Source organism: Neovison vison, chromosome 11 (genome assembly GCF_020171115.1).
Source record: "Neovison vison isolate M4711 chromosome 11, ASM_NN_V1, whole genome shotgun sequence".
NCBI lineage: Eukaryota > Metazoa > Chordata > Mammalia > Carnivora > Mustelidae > Neogale > Neogale vison.
The window spans coordinates 205,367,699-205,386,976 of NC_058101.1; the positions used below are offsets into that span (position 1 = coordinate 205,367,699).

General features: G+C 46.5%; 1 long non-coding RNA gene across 1 annotated transcript in view; it reads left to right on the top strand.

Annotated features, from left to right (window-relative positions):
- The first annotated feature begins 13,398 nt into the window (after positions 1-13,398).
- The window catches only part of LOC122890030, a 32,337-nt gene continuing 26,457 nt past the window's right edge, over positions 13,399-19,278 (top strand). The window contains exon 1 of the long non-coding RNA XR_006381016.1: positions 13,399-13,518. This is a non-coding gene — a long non-coding RNA (uncharacterized LOC122890030). The remainder of the gene's footprint in view (positions 13,519-19,278) is intronic.

Genomic DNA, 19,278 nt, shown 5'->3' on the forward strand with positions numbered 1-19,278 from the left:
AGACAAAGTTAATCTTATATTTAAGTTTTACTCATAATGGCCAAAACTTGGAAGCAACCAAGATAAATGTGGGAGCGAGATGTCTTTCAGTAGGTGAGTGAATGAACAGACTGTGGCCCATCCAGACAATGGGACATTTATGACTCAGCACCGAGATGAGATGAACCGTGAAGCTTGGCGCTTGCCAGGGCCAGGGATGGGAGCGTTACCTGTAAAGAGTACTTGGAGCTTTTCTGCCTTTCTTCATTCCTTTGGTCACTATTCACAAATTTTCATAAGGGGGCACGTGTCGTAGTGCCTGGTTGATGGGTCGATTGAAGAACTAGCACTTGAATTCATTTCTTAAAGCTGTTTTAACACATTGTCACAACTTCGGTGCCTTAAAACAATAGAAATGTATTTTCTCATACTTCTGGATGCCTTAAGTCTGAAGACAAGGTATCAGCAGGGTCTGTTCCTTCTAGAGCTGAGGAAGAGGCCATTCCATGTCCTCTCCTGGCTTCTGGTGGCTGCCACCATTCCTGTGTTCACCGGCTTGTGGCTGTGTCACTCTGATCTCTGTGTCCCCTTCACATCAGCTCCTCTTCTGTGTCTTGCACCCTTCTTTTTTCTTTTAAGGACACTCTCCAAGGGATTTGGGACCCACCCTAATCCAGAGTAATCTCCTTTTGTGATCCTGAATTACATCTGTCAAGGCCCTTTTTCCAAATAAGATCACATTCACAGAGTCTGGGTAAACCTATTTTGGGCGCTGTATTGGCTCGGGTTGCCATGACCAAGTACCACAGACTAGAGGGCTTTACAGGAATTAGTTCTCTTGCAGTTCTGGAGGCTGGACGTTCTCGATCAGTGTACCAGCAGGGTCAGATTCTGGTGTGGGCTCTTCCTGCATATGGCCCTAGATCCTCGTGTCTTCACGTGACAGAATGCTCTGGTGCCTCGTCTTATAAAGATACCAATCCTGTTGGACCAGAGCTATACTCTTTTGACCTCACTTAGCCTTAATTACTAATTACTGGCCTCATTGCCAGTACAGTTGTATGGGGCTTTAGGGCTAAAATATGAATGTGGAGAGGGATTCAATTTAATCCCATAGCAAGGAGCCACTGTTCAGCCTGGCACAGAACTGTTCCTTCCTTCCTCCTGTGCTGACCGAGGCAGCCAGGACAGTCCCCTGCAGGCTTCGACGACACGGACACGATTCCCCCACTTCCCCACCATGTGTCAACCCTACAGTTTCCTTGAGACGTAACACGCGGATCACTGGGTGCCAATTATGAAGATGAAATACAGTGGTTTTGGAAACTTTGGGGTGGGGTTTGCCTATGTGCTTTATACTCTGGAAAAGCCCATCTGTGATACAACCTTACAGTCATTGTTCATTACCCATGGTAGGAGGGTTGGCTTACTCCTTTGAAGTGCCACGCCCTGGCTCTGTGGGGCCCTCCTGGCACCATCAAACCGGACATCCATGAGTTAAACTGATAGGGGACATGTTTTTACTTTGAGCGGAAAAGCAATTTTAAGACTTCATAGCTGTACATCTCAAAGCATTTTTTTCCCTACAATGCAGGCTATCAGTTCTTCCTATAAATATCTTTTCTTCCAATTGTCTGAGAGTATTTGAAGCAGAGATAAAATGAACAGCAGGACGGGCCCTACCACCTTCAGATGAAGCCCTGCTCAAGATGGCTGGTTATCCCTGCTCCGTAACCAACTGGTTAGTTGTCTTCAGACCAATAGCTGGTTATCTTCCCAAATATTCTTTTGCTTATTCTTACCAGTCTTTCATCTCTACTGTATTAACCAGCAGACAACCCCCCCCACATCATTACATTAGCACTAATGAGGCTAGGCAACATCCTGTCGATATTGTGTTCAAAAATACGTACAAATAAAGAAAAAAATGCATGGACAAGAGTCCATTTTTGGGGTTTTTGCATCCAAGGCCAGGGAATCTGAACTGTTTTTCTTACGGTGCCCGAAGAGCATTCTCTGATTGGGATGGAAGTTGGTGAAGTAATTCATTTCAGCATTCGGCTAAAGAAACCAGACTTTTTTCACAAAATCACAAATATGACGTGAAGGCAGATTGAGAACTAAATGACTGCTGAATATGTTCCCTGCCCAGCTCCTCTGGGCTGTCTGCGTGCGGGGATTTTTCTCACTCCATCTGCTCCCTGGCTCCGTGACAGTCCGTTGCCGCCAGCGCTCGGCTCAGCAAGGGGGCAAGAAGGGCTCCAGGCGCGCGCACACACCTCACCTCCTCCTCCGCCCGCCCTTGATGGGGTTACTAAGAAGTGAATAGATTCAGAGGAAATAGCTAATGGTGGGGAGATTTGAGGTAAATAGCGATGAAGGAAAAGGAAAGGCAAATCCTAGGTACTCCTCTGGGATAAGCTGAAATAAATTCTGCCCCCTCGCCAATATTTGGTGCCCAGGAGCCATCCTACCGCGTTATCGCATTAAGAGTGATGCCGAACGTAGACCTACTCCAGAATTCGCTTTTTCTGTTGCATCTCTTCTTCAACAAATTGTTCTCAATACGATTCTACAGGAGTTACAGGACAGATTACTAGCTTGCCAATGAGGGTGATTATGTCATCTCACCCCACTCCAGAGCCTGCAGCAAGCCATCCTATCTAAAAGTTTCAATTACTTTATGTAAAGTCAGCTGGTAAGATCTGATCTATGTGTTAAATGCACTAATGAGAATTTTTTGCCTAGTTGTTCTATGTGAGTTTCAAGTATTAATAAATTATGGGGCATTAAGACTTTTAATAGGTTGTCATTTAGTCAGATGTTTTGTTTTAAACTCCTTGGAACAGGGACTCTTTTGACTCTATCTTTGTACCCCATGCACACCCACCCCAGAACTTAGCACAGTGCCTCCCAGAGTTCAGCTGAATCGATATGAATGAATAGGTTTACGATCTCAGTCTGTAGCTACAGTTTCTCAGAGGAAAGGAGGGACCTTGTTTCAAAATTGGGATTGAACCAATGACGTCACCCAGTGGACTGAAGGAAATCCCACCCAAACTGTAACCACAACAGGAAACCATTGCTAAGTAATCCTCAGGACCCTTTCGAGTGCCCAAATTCCCCAGTTCCACCTGTGCCCTTCTCCCTGAAGCGGACACCTACCCATACAAGGATTCTGTGTGACACTCCATTGTCAGCTGTAGGCGGAGGGCTCTGGAAGTTGCCACTTGAGTTGTATCCTTTATAGTTGGGATGCAGACAAAAACTCCCTTTCTCCCTGGCACTCCTCTCTCCAAAGTTAGGTGTGAAGACAAAGTAATACTCTTGGGCAACTGTAATTGCTTAGTTCTTATTTGAAGATGTCTAATATCTGCCGTCCAAGGAAATGTAATGACAAATATTCTCCACGTGCCTTCTCCAAAGTATACAGCCTAGCTTAAGAGACATGATGACTTGCCTTCGAAATTATTTCCTCGTGATGAATTAATTAATCCATACATTAATTCATTCATACATGTTCGCTGATTTTATCCTGCACCTAGGATGGGCAAGAGACTCTCCTAGCCCTCAAACAAATGGTAGATCTGCAAAAGTGTTAAGAAAGCCAAACATAGCAACACAAAATACAGAAAGGGCTAAATCTACAACAGGGTAAAAACAGGAAAGGAATGATCAGCTGTTTTCATTTTTCCCATGACACAGCCCATGAAATACCACCGAAAAGAGAGGGGACATTTGTGGAGAGCTTAAGGAGGTAAGAATATACTTTAATCAATTTCTTCTCAAATCATGGCAATGTGTGTTATCTGCCTATAGTGATCTGTATATTTACACACACACATATGTATACATACACATAAAGATATTTGTATTAGTATCTCCGCTTAACAGATCATAAAACCTGTGTTTGGAAGAAAAATAGTTACATCGAATGAATTGCTGACCTTTTCTCGAATGTGACGTGATTGTTTACAATGGTGTACAGTTTCCCATTCCCTCTTTTTGGGGACGGAGAAAATGGCTGAACAGAAAGTCTGTCGCAGAGAGAATACAAGGCGGACTGAGTCTTTTTGAGAGGATTATCAGATGCTGACATCTAGTGGCTCTCGGGGCCCATCGCCCTGGAGCACTTTTAACGACACTGCACACTTCACAAGTGCAAGTGCACGTCCTATTCCCCCAGGATAAAAGCACAGGGAGGCCCCGAGGAGATGGTTAGGTGCCTACCATGTGCTTTCTGTGTTAAGCTGCTGCTGATATCTAGACAGAATGACGAACTGATGAGAAATGGACATTTTGGGAACAGTTTTACCCACCCCACCCCCGTCTTGCATAAATCAGGATAGAGCCTCGCCCCCATTTTTCTTGATTATGTCATTTATTGTGTAGGAGAATGTCTTTATAAATAGCTCTGCCACTTCCTGGGTTGGACCTTTTGTAATCCGAAATAAGCCTCTCACGGATAAAATTCTTTTGACATTTTTTAATGCATCCCTAAATTTCCCATTTCTGCCTTGCTTTACCACGGGAGTTGGTGTTACATGTGCAAAAGTCAGGCTCTGTCATAGCTGGCATTACCTTTTTGCTTGGTGTACTCGGCATTTTCTATACGTTCTAGAGTTTGTATTTTTAAGGATACGTGTTACGTGTAGAGCTATTCTGTCTGCAATTAACTTGATTTTTTTCCTTTCCTTTCTCCCTCCCTCCCTTCCCTTCTTTTCTGCACCTTATACTTCTAGTTCAATACTTACTGCCAGTACATTTCACTAAGGCTTATCTAATTTGTTTTCCATTGATTAACATACATAGTAAAAACCTTATTCTAGAAAGCAGATTACAGTGAAGGCTTTCTCTGCCCCCCCCCACCCCCAATCTTGGCTTCTCTCCTTGATCCCTCTCCAAAAGCCATCAATTTAATGAGTTTGCAAAAAGCTTCCTAAGCATGAACCCCCTCCTTTGTGGAATTATTCATTTTTTTCCCAAGAGACTGCACAGACAACAGTTGGGTGACAAGAAAATGCAAAGTAATCAGCTTGCTGTTCTTATTCATGAGTTCTGTCGAGTCAAGCTGTCAGAAAACCCAGAGATGGAGGAGCGGGGTTGGGGGGGGGGTCGGGGAGAGGAAAAAAGTACGAAGATAGATTGTCCTTCCCGTGGAGAGTGAGGAGCCTGCCTCCTAGCTCAGCCTGTGCGGATCTGCAAGGATTGGCGTAGAGATCACCTGGTCAGCTGAAATGCGCTCACGGGTGCGGCAGAGATCCCACAAGGCAAGAGACGCCTAGAACCAGGCCAGGAGCGGAGTTCCTCTGCGGCCGCTGCCCCTGCCTGCCTCGCTCCCGCCTGCACACCTGCTCCGCCCCTCCACCCACCCGCCCACCGCACCGGGGCACACCCTGGGCTGATCTGGGGATGGGGCCCAAAGAGAAGTGTATTCGGGTTCCTGAACTGACGCTCAGAGGTCAGACAGCTCAGAAGCTCGAGTGGACTAGGATTCTGTTTGCTAGAATCCTCTCAAGACAGATTTTTCCTGAAATTTATCCAAGCCTTCTAGGGGACTGTTTCAACTCCGTTGTGCCTCAAGAGCCCACAGGCTCTTTGTGTCTTTCCCCAAATACCTTTGTGTCTTTTCCCAAATACCTTTACTATATTTAAACTATTTTTCAAAGAAAGTTGCTTCTATTATGTTTCTGTGTTGTCGGTAAAACTTTTTTGGCTTTTATAGAATGTGGAATCCAGGAGAAATCAAGAGAACGTTTTCTCTGAATGCTGGTTAGGCAGAGTTCTACCCCAAAGCTGGGAACCTAGCTTTGCTGGGGACGAGGCCGTTGTCCTCTCTCAACAACCGATACAGCGACTTCCTGGAAACCAAAAAGTCAAGGATCATCCCTGTCAGCCATGTTTCTCTCTCTTCCTCCGCAGAGGATTTCACTTTGGGGAGGCTGGCACACTGTGGCTTTCCAGGGCCACCCATGGCCTATCATAATGTAGGGACAGGTGCGTCATGCCAGTCCACGTGGCCGCCTGGTCTCTGGCTTTGTCCTCCTCTACCACTCCCTCTTCGAGCCTGGGGATCCGGGGCCACCGGAGCCCAAGCTCCTGGGGCTCCTCTTAAGGGCCCCCATGAGTGCTCTTCTGACTCCAGCAGGAGGGTGCCCGGAAGACGGTGTGCTACCGTCATTCCCACACATTCCTCAGTTTAATTTGGATGATACTCAAATTGGGTCTTTCCTGGGAGTGACATTACTTTCCATTTTCAGAGTTAATAATTTGATTCTGTATATTGTGTTTATTTTTATGTACATTAAAATATAGAGAGAAATATAAGGAACTATATGAAACACACATGCCCTCAGGGGCGCTGGCAGCTCAGTCCATACAGCATGGGGCGCTCCATCTCGGGATCACGAGTTCAAGCTGCCCGTTGGGCCTAGCGCTTACTTATTTTTTTTTAAGATTTTATTTATTCGAGGGGCGCCTGTGTGGCTCAGTGGGTTAAAGCCTCTGCCTTCGGCTCAGGTCATGATCCCAGGACTCTGGGATCGAGCCCCGCATCAGGCTCTCTGCTCAGCAGGGAGCCTGCTTCCTCCTCTCTCTCTGCCTGCCTCTCTGCCTACTTGTGATCTCTGTCTATCAAATAAATAAATAAAATCTTTAAATAAAAGATTTTATTTATTTGAGAGAGAGAGGGAGGGAGTGAGCAGAGAGAGTGGCAGAGGGGGAAGGAGAAGCAGACTCCCCACTGAGCAGGTAGCCCAATGCAGGCCTTGATCCTAGGACACTGGGAACAGGACTTGAGCCCAAGGCAGAGAAGCCCAGGTGCCCCCTAGCGCTTACTTTAGACCCACACACACAGGCCCTCATCATCCAGATTTGGGAAAGCATAGTATGTCATATTTATCACTTAAAAAATCAATTAACACACCAATTGAGGCAATCTCTTTGTTTTTCTTAATCAGAATGAACCCCTCCCCCCTCTTTCTCTCCTCAGAATTAACTGCTACCATAAATACAATGGCATCATTCCTATATAATTAATCTTCTAATAGATATGTAATACAATACATTTTATTAATTTTATTATTATTAAATATCTAAAAGCTATTTAATACAATATGTGTATTTTTAACACAGAACATGAGTTTGTATAGGTTGCTTTTTTTTTAAACATAGTTTTAAAGTTATAGCCATGTTAACACCTAGCTTTAAGCAATTTACCATAAATGTTATTAATCAGGTTATTGTAGAGCTTTGGTTCATTCTATTAATTGGTACATAATGTATCATAGTTAGAATACTACATATAATATTATTCTAACATTTATAACATAAGACCTATATAAGTATATTATATGTTTCCATTCTCTTGTTAATAAAGGTTTAGGTTTCCAATTTTTTCTCCTATGAACAATGTTACAGTGAAAGCTAGTGTATATTTGTCCTTGAGCAGAGCCAAGAGCTAAAACTCCCGTGATTAGGTGGTGAGACTATCCCAATTTACTAGCTATTTTATTATTAAAAGTCCCAACAGCAGAAGAGAAGAATTATCTTTTCTCCACATTCTTGGGTTGTCAGAATTTTTAATGTTTGCATAGACAGAGATAAGACAGAGGTCAGACAGAGATAAGAGATCAGACAGAGATAAGATAAGGCATTTCACTGGTGGCTCTGGAGATGAGACAGTTTTCGTGTGCTTATGGGCCCTTTGGGATTCTCCTTCCGTGAACTTGCGGAGGTAACACCACACGGAAGTTCACCGGAGACCCGAATAGAGAAGCAGACCTGAAACCTGCTCTCTTCTATGAAGCCAGGACGCTGTCACTGATGTTACAGGCCTGGGGAGGCGGGGGTTGCACGGAGGAACCATCTGGAGCCCTAGGTCCTGACATCTGTCTGGAGCTGCCTCATTTCATGAGTTCCAAACGGGACGCGAAAATTGTTGTTGCTCATATGAGGTTGGGCTTGTGAGAGACCAAGGGGAAAACACGCCAGAAAACCAGCGATTTCTCAGAGACGGTCTACCGCAATGCACCCAGCCTTGGCCTGCGGGGCCGCTCACGTGTGTATTCTAGTAGGTATGACAAAACGAGACAAAGAAAATTTCCGTTTTACATCTGCCCCTGAAGGAATCCCACGGCAAGACTGTGTCTCTAAACGCAGCGCTCTGCCGCCCTGTTCTTGCCGACGTCCTGAAGAAGCGTCGGATGGGAATTTTGGAAATGGCTTCTTGCTCCTTTTAAATATTTATTCATTCATAGACATGTCTTCTAATCTATCCTAGGTCATAAGATACTAGACTAGGACAAGGGATCACTTCTCTTAGATCATTCAAGACTGGTGGTGGTGATTTGTTTTCTCCTCAAGTACTGCGGAGTGAAGAAGGCACACAGCGCTGTCAGCCCTCGCAGCTGAAACCCGAGCGGCACCCGCAGAGACACCGACGGGCCGGAGAGAACTGCAAAGAAGGCAGCATGAATTTTCACGAAAGTATTGCCCCAGTTATGAGAGTTTCCCAAGATTTCCCCCAAATTCCCAAAGCACACAGATCGAAGGACTTCGGCACACTCTTGGTAGGATAAAAACAAAGACAAGACATCCAGGCATATGACAGTCCAACTGCGGAAAACTGAAGAGGACGAAACCTTAAAGCCAAGCGGCGTGGGGTGTGGGGACGTAGTGAAGTCAGGGGAGCAACACCGAGACCCTCAGCTGCGTTTGCACAAAGCGGTGGGAACTGGGGAACGATAGTTTACTGGCCTGGGACAATTGCTCAACCTGGAATTCTTTACTCAGCAGGATATCTTTCAAAAATAAGAGTGAAATGAAGATTATCTCTCCAGATGAACAGAAGCGGAGACTTTGTTTCTATTAGACCCCAGTGTGTGAAATACTAACATAAACTATTTAGGTAGAAGTGAAATGATTTTAAACAGACAAAGTGCAAATTGCAGGCATGGGCGAGGATGCTGGGAAGGGAAAATAAGGGAGAAAATATGAAAAAAGTGACCACTTAAAAAAAAAGTCTTTACTGGGCTTAAAAACTCTGCTTCTGGTTCTACATCTGCAAGATGTAGAGTTAAATATTCAACAATAACAAAGGAAAGGGCAGTAGAATAAACAAAGTTAAATGTGGTAAGATTTTATGTTTTGTGGAAAGTGATAAAATTCTAACTTTAGGTAGACTCGAATAAGTCATAGTGCATAATCACTAAAGAACATATATATTATAATAAAGAGCTAATGGAGCATATTCAATGGAACAACAAAGAAAATACTTGAGTAATGTAAAAGGAGGCAAGAAAGGATAATAAGAGCCCAAAGATGAGACAAATAGAGAACAAAGAAGATGGTAGAATTAAATCCAATTATATCAGAAATTAAATTGAATACACACAGAGTATATACTAAATAAAAGGATAGGTTTTCAGGCTGGATTTTTTTAAAAAAAGAGTAGCAAGACCCAATTATATATCTTTTTTAAAGACACACTTAAACTATAAGGACACAGTTAAACTGAAAGTAAAATAATCAAGCATGATATAGCACAGAAACCTAAACAAAAGAAACCACTGTGACCATTTAAACACCAGAATCATTTTTTTTAAAAGATTTTATGTATTTGACAGACACAGATCACAAGTAGGCAGAGAGGCTGGCAGAGAAAGAGGGGGAAGCAGGCTCCCTGCGGAGCAGAGAGCCTGATGCAGTGCGGGGCTTGATGCGGGGCTCGATCCCAGGACCCTGGGATCACAACCTGAGCCGAAGGCAGAGGCTTTAACCCACTGAGCCACCCAAGTGCCCCCACCAGAGTCAGTTTTAGGCAAATAGTTTCATGACGGAGAAACAAGGACATTTTATAATAGTAAAAAATGAATTCAACAGCAAGGCCCATCAATCTTAAGTGTACTTAATAACACAGCTTCTGTTCTCAGACTTAAAACTCTCCACTTCTGACACTCAGAAAATCCCCTTTTCTTTTACCTAGAACACATATTAAGCTTAGGTCTGATTTTTTCCCATTATTTCTACATTCACAGATGGAGAGGAGGGCTGTTCGCTCAGTTAGCCATGTTTGTATAGTTTCACACACAGTGGTGTTTCAAACGGTGTTGCAGGATGCTTTGTGAGTGCCCGTATTCTAGGAGGAGCGTAGGGCAGGGTGACAACAACGGGGGAATTTTACAGCTCAGTTATGCAAGAAATAGGATACAGTTTTATGGACGTTGCTAATAATTAATTACACGCATATATAGGGAGAGATTGACAGGGAGTCTTTATGTTTTAGGAAAGCTGGGAATGAGAATGATTCAGGTAAAAGGAAGCAGGAGACAGAGTTCTTAGTGGTAGACGGGTAAAACGAGGCACCAGCCAGAGCCACCAGCAAAGCAGAGCACAACCCTGAAGGGAGGGCTGGATCTCACACTAGGGCACAAACTCAAAAAGGCAGCATTCTGCGGGGGCTTTATTGAATATAGCTACTGAGCTAATTAAACTACCATTAATTACCAGTTACCTTGTGGCGGGGAAGATGCTTGGTCACCAGGCAGAGTTTCAAGGTAGATTACTTACAGAGAAACTAAGTAACACCTTCGCCGGATGTACTAAATGGTTTGATTCAAACCGCACAGTGATCACTGCAAGTTATGGCTCAGCCCAACTACCCTCGTATGCACGTGGGCACTTTGGAGCATTTTGGAGCACCCCCACAATACTGCTCATGCTCGGGTGGTCATCACCACCCTTGGACTAAAAATAATTCACACAATACAATATATTGATCATCATAAAATGCAGCTTTGATAAATTTTGACAAGCCTGGTTTAAAAAAAAAGAACTACTGAAGTATAGAAATTATATTTTTTTTCTTCAAAATGAAGCCAGAAAACCTGCTCTACTCTTCTATATCTTCTGCCACCACTTAAAATGGTAGGTTTTACATCAGAAAGTAATCAGATTACCTCTCAACTGATAAACCTATCATATCCTTACATATCAACTGCATTATTATTATCAGACCGTCTCTGGCTTTAGCCAGTGTTCGAAAGCAAGATAAAAATTCCTAAAAACAGGTGCACCTGGGTGGCTCAGTTGCTTCAGCGTCTGCCTTCAGCTCAGGTCATGATCTCTGGGTCCTGGGATCAAGCCCCACGTCAGGCTCCCTGCCTAGCAGGGAGTCTGTTTCTCTCTCTCTCTCTCTAAAATAAACTCTGCCCCTCCCCACTACTCACTCTCTCTCTCTCTCTCTCTCAAATAAACAAAATAAAATCTTTTTTAAAAATCCTGAAAATAGTTTCTCTGCTGTCAATGATAGATTTGGCTAGTTAAATGAGATGCCAGTAAATACTGTTTGGAAAATGTGCCCGACTTCAGTCCATAGCGTTGAGAGGGTTATTCGGTATTACTTATTTCATTCTTTTAAATTCATGGCCAAGTTAGCTAGAGCTCAGAGCTACTGTCCTCTCTGGGCCATATCTCTAAGAGTGATAGTATTTCCTATGTAGATGTGTAATTTCTATCAGATCTAGTAAGTCATAATTGGTGTTAAGATATAAATTTATATCTTAGGTACTTAAAAAAGAGGGAGCTGCTGGGTAGGTCAGTCAGTGGAGGGTACAACTCTTGATCTCAGGGTTGTAGTTCAAGCCCCATGTTGGGCATAGAGCCTACTTAAAAAATAAAGAAACAACCAAATGCTTATGTAATAAAAAGCATGTTCCTCAAACATGTCGGATAAGCAAATGTATTCTTTGGCAAATAGTATACTTCCCTGTGAAAAACCTGTCCAGTATGAATGTCACAGTTCTCCTGAGGAATTCGCAAGACCACATGGCTCATCACTAAGTAACCATTTGTGTAAAATAAAGTTTGGCTTCTTCTGTTGGATTCGTCAGCCAGATAATGCATACTTCTACTTAGGGGAAAAAAAAAAAAAAGCACATGAACATGGTGTTACTTCTTAGCTATGCTTATCATTTTTGATACCTACAGTCTGTACTCTTATATCTGGGGCACGAAGATAGCTCACATGAATTAATAGAGCTCAGGCACAGAAACAAAAGGAAACATTTTTTCCAGAGCTTCGTTAGTGTAGTGAAAGCAAATGCCAGATTTCAAGGGAGGGGAAGATACATAGAGGCAGCCCTGGGAAAGCCGGCTTCGTTCAATTCTTGTCTGGGCGACACAACAGTGCCTTAAAAACATCTCTGTGGCTGCTCTTGGAGTCACGGGGCAAATGCATCACTTCCGTGCTTGCATTTTGTTATCACAAAATGTCTTGAAATGCCAGTTTAAGCTTTTCATTACATCTTGAAATCTGCCTTCAGATGCCAAGGGCACTCTTTACTCGTAAAGGTCATCGATAATGTCCTCTGCAAATGCAGTGGCCGGCCCACCCTCCCGGACTCTAGCCCGGGGGGCTCCGTCGGACTGTACCCCTCCCCGCTCCGCCCGCGGTGAAACCCCGGATCACCCGGTACGCGGCGCCCTCTGACCTCGTCCTTCCCCCCGCGATGCCCGAACACAGACGTCCACAGGATTCTTCCTCCTGTTACACACCCATAGTTTGGGACGGCCCCCCCCCCCATTACTGTATTGAAGTAGAATCCCTGATGCCATGGTCTTGGGAGGTGGGGGCTTCGGCCGGTGATTAGACCGTGAGGGTGGAGCCCGCAGGAAGAGTCGGGGCTCTTCTGAGAGGCGGGAGAGCTCGCTCCTCTCCACCGCGGGAGGACTCCGCCCGGAGATGCCCACGAGCCCGGAGCGCGGCTCTCACCGACCGCCGGAATCCAGAATTGAGTAAGTTGTTGTGGTTTAAGACACCCAGTCTGTCTGTCTGTCTTCCTTCCCTCCTCTTTCTCCCCTTTCCTCTTTCTCTCTCTCCCCTCTCTCTTTCTCTCTTCCTTCCTTTCCTTCTTTCTTTTTTGAACAGGTGCTGTGGGTTTAGCGGCTACTGTTCCTGCTCGGTTGGGCCGCACGAAAGCGGTTCCAGCTGGACGGGCCCAGACGCCACGAGCGGTCGGCGCAGCCCCGGGAGCCGCCGCGAGGTGGCGCTGCCGCAAAGCTGCTCCGAGGTGGGGGCGCTGGGCCGCTGGGGAGATTCCGGGGTCCCCAGGACCAGCCCGGGACACCCCCCTCAGGCCTCAGAGCCGCTTCCCTCCGTCCGGGAGACCGCCGCAAGGCTGCGGCCGTGCGAGGGGCAGAGCCGTGACCACCGCCGGGGCCCGGGTCCAGCCCGCCCGCCCGGCCGAGGTCGACCCGAGGTCAGCTCGAGGTCAGCCCGAGGTCAGATCGAGGTCAGCGCCCAGCCACTTCCGGCGCTGCGGAGGCTCGGGCTGCGGGGGAGGCCCGAGGACGCCCAGCGGGGACGTGGCGTGGAGCCGCCCGCCCTCCAGGTGGGCCGTCGCCGCCTGTGCCCCCGCGCCCCGGCGCCCCTGACCTGGGCCACAGCTCGCGCCCTGCGACCTGCCCGCGCGCGTCAGCCCCGCGGCTCTGGAGGACCCGGCGCCCTCTCTGTGGCGGAGTCTCACCTCGGGGAGCCGGGTAGGTGCTGTCGGTCCTGTGGGTGCCGCGGGGCGGGGGGCAGGGCGTCGCGTCAGGTAGACGGGTGCCCTGTGTGTCCCAGGGGTGCGGGTGCGCAGTGGGGCCTGCGTGTGCCGGGGGGCGGGGGGCGCCCTGGCCTGGCGGGGGCCGCTCTCGGGGAAGGCCCCATCCGCGGGGACCCTGTGCAGCTGCCAGGAGCACCTGGCGGCGCCTTCTTGGCGGGGAGTCCGGGGTACAGGGTGGGCGTCTGCGGGAGGCACGTACCTAGGTACACGTGTGCGGTATCCTGGTGTCCAGCATACTTGGGCGCATTATGGGCAGTGTTAGACATATGCGCACACACCCTTATAATATATACACAACCTCATACAAACATTGTATGTATCAATACATGCATGTCCAAAACATAGTGATGTATTACGACGTAACTAGGTCATGCACACCCGTATAAAATTATATAATATATAAATGTGTATAAAGACAATACAGAACTATCATTAAGTCATATATAAATTTATAACTTATAAAATTAGTGTATAATATATACATTACAGTGTATAATGTGTGTAGTGTATTATATGTCCATTAGTGTATTTTATATTTAGTATCAATCTAATTAACATCCATCACCATACACATGGATACATTTATATATGCTGTCTATATGTTATCACATATTTATGTACATATATACTTTGTACCTGTAAATTGTATGTGTACAACATACATTTACAATTTTTTATAAAATTTTATGATTTTACTGAATATATTATTTTATACAAATATGTTAAAATATAAATTTGATATATTTCTACCAAATTTTATTAAATAAATTGCATATAACTATAAATATTTTATATTATTTATAAATGTTTTATAATGATAGTAACATGTCATCTTATACATATTTATTCATTTGAATATTATTATACATTACACATACATCATTAGACATATTCTTCATGTATGACTTACAGTTTTGTGAAGGTGTTTCAGAGAAGTAACCCATGAGGTTTAAAGCAGGAAGATGGACCACCGTTGTCCAGCAGGACTCTGATTAAGACTGGGGATCTCAAAAAAAAAAAAAAAAAAAAGACTGGGGATCTCATGGGGTTTCTGTTTACCTTCTTCCCACTGGAAACCGTGGGGCATAGTGGGAAGGACCTGGGTCGGGGCAGCCTATTGGTAATGCATCCCTCCTGTGCCCTTTCAAAGCAAGTCCACACGGGCAGCCCAGCAGCTTGGGGCTTCCTTGCTCCCAGCACCTGGGATTATGGATTCTGCCCCCTCGTCTCTTGAAAGCAGTGACGGCTCAAGAAACTGCAGGATCCTGGGCCCAGAACCAGGTGAAACACACCCAACATTCTGTCAGTCCGCAGACCTTACTGTGTGTCCATCCTCACGGGCTTTGTTTGGGGCTCGGTCAGAAAGTGAAGGCCGCCTTTAGACTTGTCTCGTAAAATAAGATTATCTTTACTCGCCTGTGGCATTTTACTTGTTCTTAATGGGGTCACCTCCTGAGTCCGCTAGGTGGGTGTTCACTGCCAGGCATGGGACGGCCATTGCCGGGGCTGCTCCTCCGTGCTCTGCCTCCATCCTGTTGCTGGTCTGTGAGGAAATGCAGGATTCGGCTGAAGTAAAACACGGTTAACCATATAAACCGGAAGCTGCCCGAGCAAGCATGGCACTTTTTTTTAGAGAGTTTGGGTCTGTCCTGTGTTCGAAGGCCAGATTTAACTCTTCTGTAAAGTGATCCAAGAGCTGGTTCTTCCCACTAGTAAAACTAGCCGAGAGCCGGTGCATTTTGGCAAAGGCTCCACCTCATGTGGAAGTTGGGCGATGACATCGGGGCTCACAGCGTCTACTCCCGTGGCTGTCCCCAGGATGGCCGCTCTTCATGCAGTCGTACTCCCGGCTCCTGATCTCTGGGGAGGAAGCGATGACAGCAGGGGGTGTTCGAGGGTCCGAGTGCATTCCTGTTCATGCGCTCAGTGCGCGCGCCAAGACTCGCAAGGGTTCAGATCAAGATGCCCAGTTTTCCTTTAACTTCAGCAGGTGCCTCCAGGGGCTCTAACTTCGGACAAAGCTGGAGCTTTCAGACGGCTGCGGAGAAAGAGCTCCAGGAAAGGCAAGCGGCTTGTCAGGAGGAGAGGGTAATTGGGCTGGTCAAATCTCAAAGGAAAATTTTCAGGCACCAAAATTTAATTAAGGACGTGATTAAGGCTCTGTGCTTCCTGAAGCTTCTCTGATATTTGACACACTCCCTTCCTCTCTGCTTCCCTCTGTCCCTCTCAGCTGACCTTCTGCGGATGATGTAGGCATACTGTCAGGTGGTTAGTCTTTTGGAAGGGGCCCCAAGAGACCATGCCTTCAGACTCCCTTTAGGCTGGTGTGGAAAGGCCCACCAGGAAAGCTGTGTTGGCCTGGGCCCACAGCCTGGGTGCTCACGTGACCCACCATGTGGGGAGGGCTTCGGGACTAGCTCATCCTAGCTGCTTTCCCTGGAATTCTCCCTCTGTACTCCTGTGGTCTTTGGCCAACTTACTTGCACATGGTCAGCCATAATGTACCAGTGCCAACCCGTGATGAGAGAGGATGGTGCCCTCTGATGCGTTTCAAGCAGGGGGTTCCGCACTGCGCATAGTAGTGGGGAAGATTTGTGGGGCCTGTCATCTCCCAGAAGAAACCACAGGACAGAGTGCAGATTGCATGTGAGGATGGTGGCAGGAGCGGGCAGGCAGGCACGGTGTTGGAACTGTTCACCCAAGAATGGGGCTGCAGATCCTGCTCCAGCTCTGGCTCCCCTAGGACCCCTTCTTACCATAGCCTCTGTCTGGGTGGTGGCCGCCCAGTCCAAGAGGGCTGCTTGAAGGAAAGGAGGGAGGGAGGAAGGGGGAAAACAACGGAATCTTTTCCCTGAACGTAAGTTTGCTCTGATAACTTACTTCCGAGCCTTACAGCCCTCCAGTCAGATGTAGCCTGATTTAGTGAAACACTTCCTCAGCGCTGTTGCGTTTTTTATGCTCTCTCTCAAATCTTCACATTACACCAAACAATTGGTACATGTCTTTGTGCGGGTACCTTTATGTCTATTTTTATCTTTACCTTGGAATAATAACTTTATTATGAATTTCAAAACCTCTTCTAGCGTACTGTCTAGGTGAAATTGAGAAAAGCATTTAAGTACCTTAAGACATAGTCTCCTCATTTCTGAAGAGAGTTATGTCTAATTCATAGGGTTGTTTCAAGGATTAAAGGAGACAATGTAGGACACATTGCATAGTGCCTGATGTATCGGAAGAGAGAATATTTAGCTCTTTGTAGTAGAGTATGTGTGATGTAAATTATGAGTGCTCTTTTGGCAAAATGGAAGCAATTTATACTTCTAGCAATGGTGGGGTTTTTTTGTTGTTGTTTGTTTGTTTGTTTTTGCTATTTCCATTGGGAGGGGCCTAATCAGAGTGCTTTATATTACATGTGTCCTTTGTCATTGAAGAAAACCATTCAGGGACGTCCTCACCATGCTTCCGTGCAGATCTCATTGGCCACACTCATTGGTGACATTCCACGCCTAAACCCGGGGACAGGGACTGGGGCCGTCGTGGTGACCTGTCGGAATCCCTCCTGTCTGTCTCTTGCGCAGATGAGGTCCGGGTTCTGGGACGTCTGTGTGGGGGGACACACGATTGCCTGGGAAGTGGGGGGGCGGCGCTGCAGTGGTTGAATTTATAAGCCAGGAGGGCTGTTTTGCAGCTGTTTTCGGGGTCCAGAGGAGAGAGAAAATGAGGAAGTGCCAGCAGACGTAGTAAGTGAAGAATCCCGAGAGCGCGTGGGTGTGGAGCCCACACCCGGGACAGGCCGCAAGGGAAGGAAGAAGCCGAGGCCGGGCTTCCGGCTCGATGCGTGCCACGGTCATGGTGCTGTGCCGCGGCAGGAAGGGGAAACCTTTTGGGGAGAAGGGGACTAGCTTCGTTTGGGCCATATAAGACCTGAGTGGTCTCTTGGACGTCCAAATGGGACAGTCACCCTGATCCTTGAGGATACTTCTCAAGACCCCCAGTGGGTGCCTGGAACCGTGGATGGAACAGAACCGTGTGTAGATACATTGTTTCGTCCTCTGCGCGCCCGCCCGTGGGAAGTGTTAGCGTGTGAGTTAGGCGCAGCGAGAGAGGAACAGCCACGAGCAATAAAACAGGGCGGTTCTAACAGTGCACTGTAATAAAGCCACACGGATATGTCTCCCTCCGTCATGGTATCTTACTGCCCCCCACCCCGCCTTCCTCCTGTTCTGGGGCGAGAGGATTAAATGCCTGCCTGGTGAGCTGCGTGAGGGGGGGAACATGCGTGTGGTGATGCAGACTTAGGGCTACGGTGGCTCCTGACGTTGTGTCAGAGGAGGATCAACTGCTTCCAGACCAGACCACAGGCCACCCGGTACCTGAGTCCGGGTGGGGAAGGGGGCAGCTATATGCAGGACGAGACTGTCCACACAAGCCAATGGCTCAGAGGGACATCTGGGCTTTGGAAGTTGGACGTTCGATAGGCACTGGGTGCAGAAAGTAGCCGAGAACACCCAAGTGCAAGTTTAGTAAAGCGTTGCCAGGGAAGGAGTTAATATGATGATATAAATTGTGGCAATACAGATAAAATGGAGAACTTTTTTTTTTTTTTAAAGAAGTCCAGACATCTTTAGAGATTTGATAGAGTAAGTCGGTTAAAAATTGTGTATCCATCCCAAAATGTTCGTAATTCTACCTTTCTATAAAACACTAGGTTTTACTCTTTCGGTCATTCTGTTTTCCTGCCTGGCGCTGGTCATGGTCTTGGAGCAGAGAGTGTCCTATTTCATCTCCTTTTCTGCAGCTACTTTCTTTCACTCAAGTTTTCATTTATTTTAACTAAATAACAACATACTTTGGAGCCTTCTTGTTGTTTCCAGAACATGCCAGCCTTATCCTGTCTTAGAGATTTCAAACCCGCCTCTGATTTAGACACTTGTCCTCTGGATATTTTCATGGTTAATTCTCTTCTCGCCTTCAAGTCCTTGCCCAATCAGGCCCTCTCCTGATTACTTTTTTATTTTTATTTTTTTTACAGAGAGAGAGATTACAAGTAGGCAGAGAGGCAGCAGAGAGAGAGGGGGGAAGCAGGCTCCCTGCTGAGCAGAGAGCCCGATGCGGGGCTCGATCCCAGGACCCTGAGATCATGACCTGAGCTGAAGGCAGAGGCTTTAACACACTGAGCCACCCAGGCGCCCCTCCTGATTACCTTTTAAAATTGCAACCCTGTTGTGCCTGCGTGGCCCAGTTGGTTAGGTGTCCACCCCTTGATTTCGGCCCAGGTTGCCATCTCAGGGTTGTGAGATGGAGCCCAGCCTCGGGCTCCTTGCTCAGGGTGGAGTCTGCTTGAGATTTTCTCTCCCCTCTCCCTCTGCCCCTCTTTTCTCTCTCTCTCTCAAAATAAAGAAATAAAATCTTAAAAGCAAACAAACAAACCTGCAGCCCTGCCCATGATTTCCAAATAACTTTTACCCAACTATGGTATTTTCTTTTTCCCAAAAACATGCATCACCTTGTATCAAAGGGCCACATTTACTTCCATTATTCTTATCATTTCCGATCTCATCCTCCTACATTATGAGCTCCACGAAGGCGGGGAATTAGTCTGTTTAACTAACCGATGTGTCCCCAGGACTGTCCACCCTCTCTGACACGTATCGGACACTGAATAAATAATTACCATGAATGAATTAACAAAATA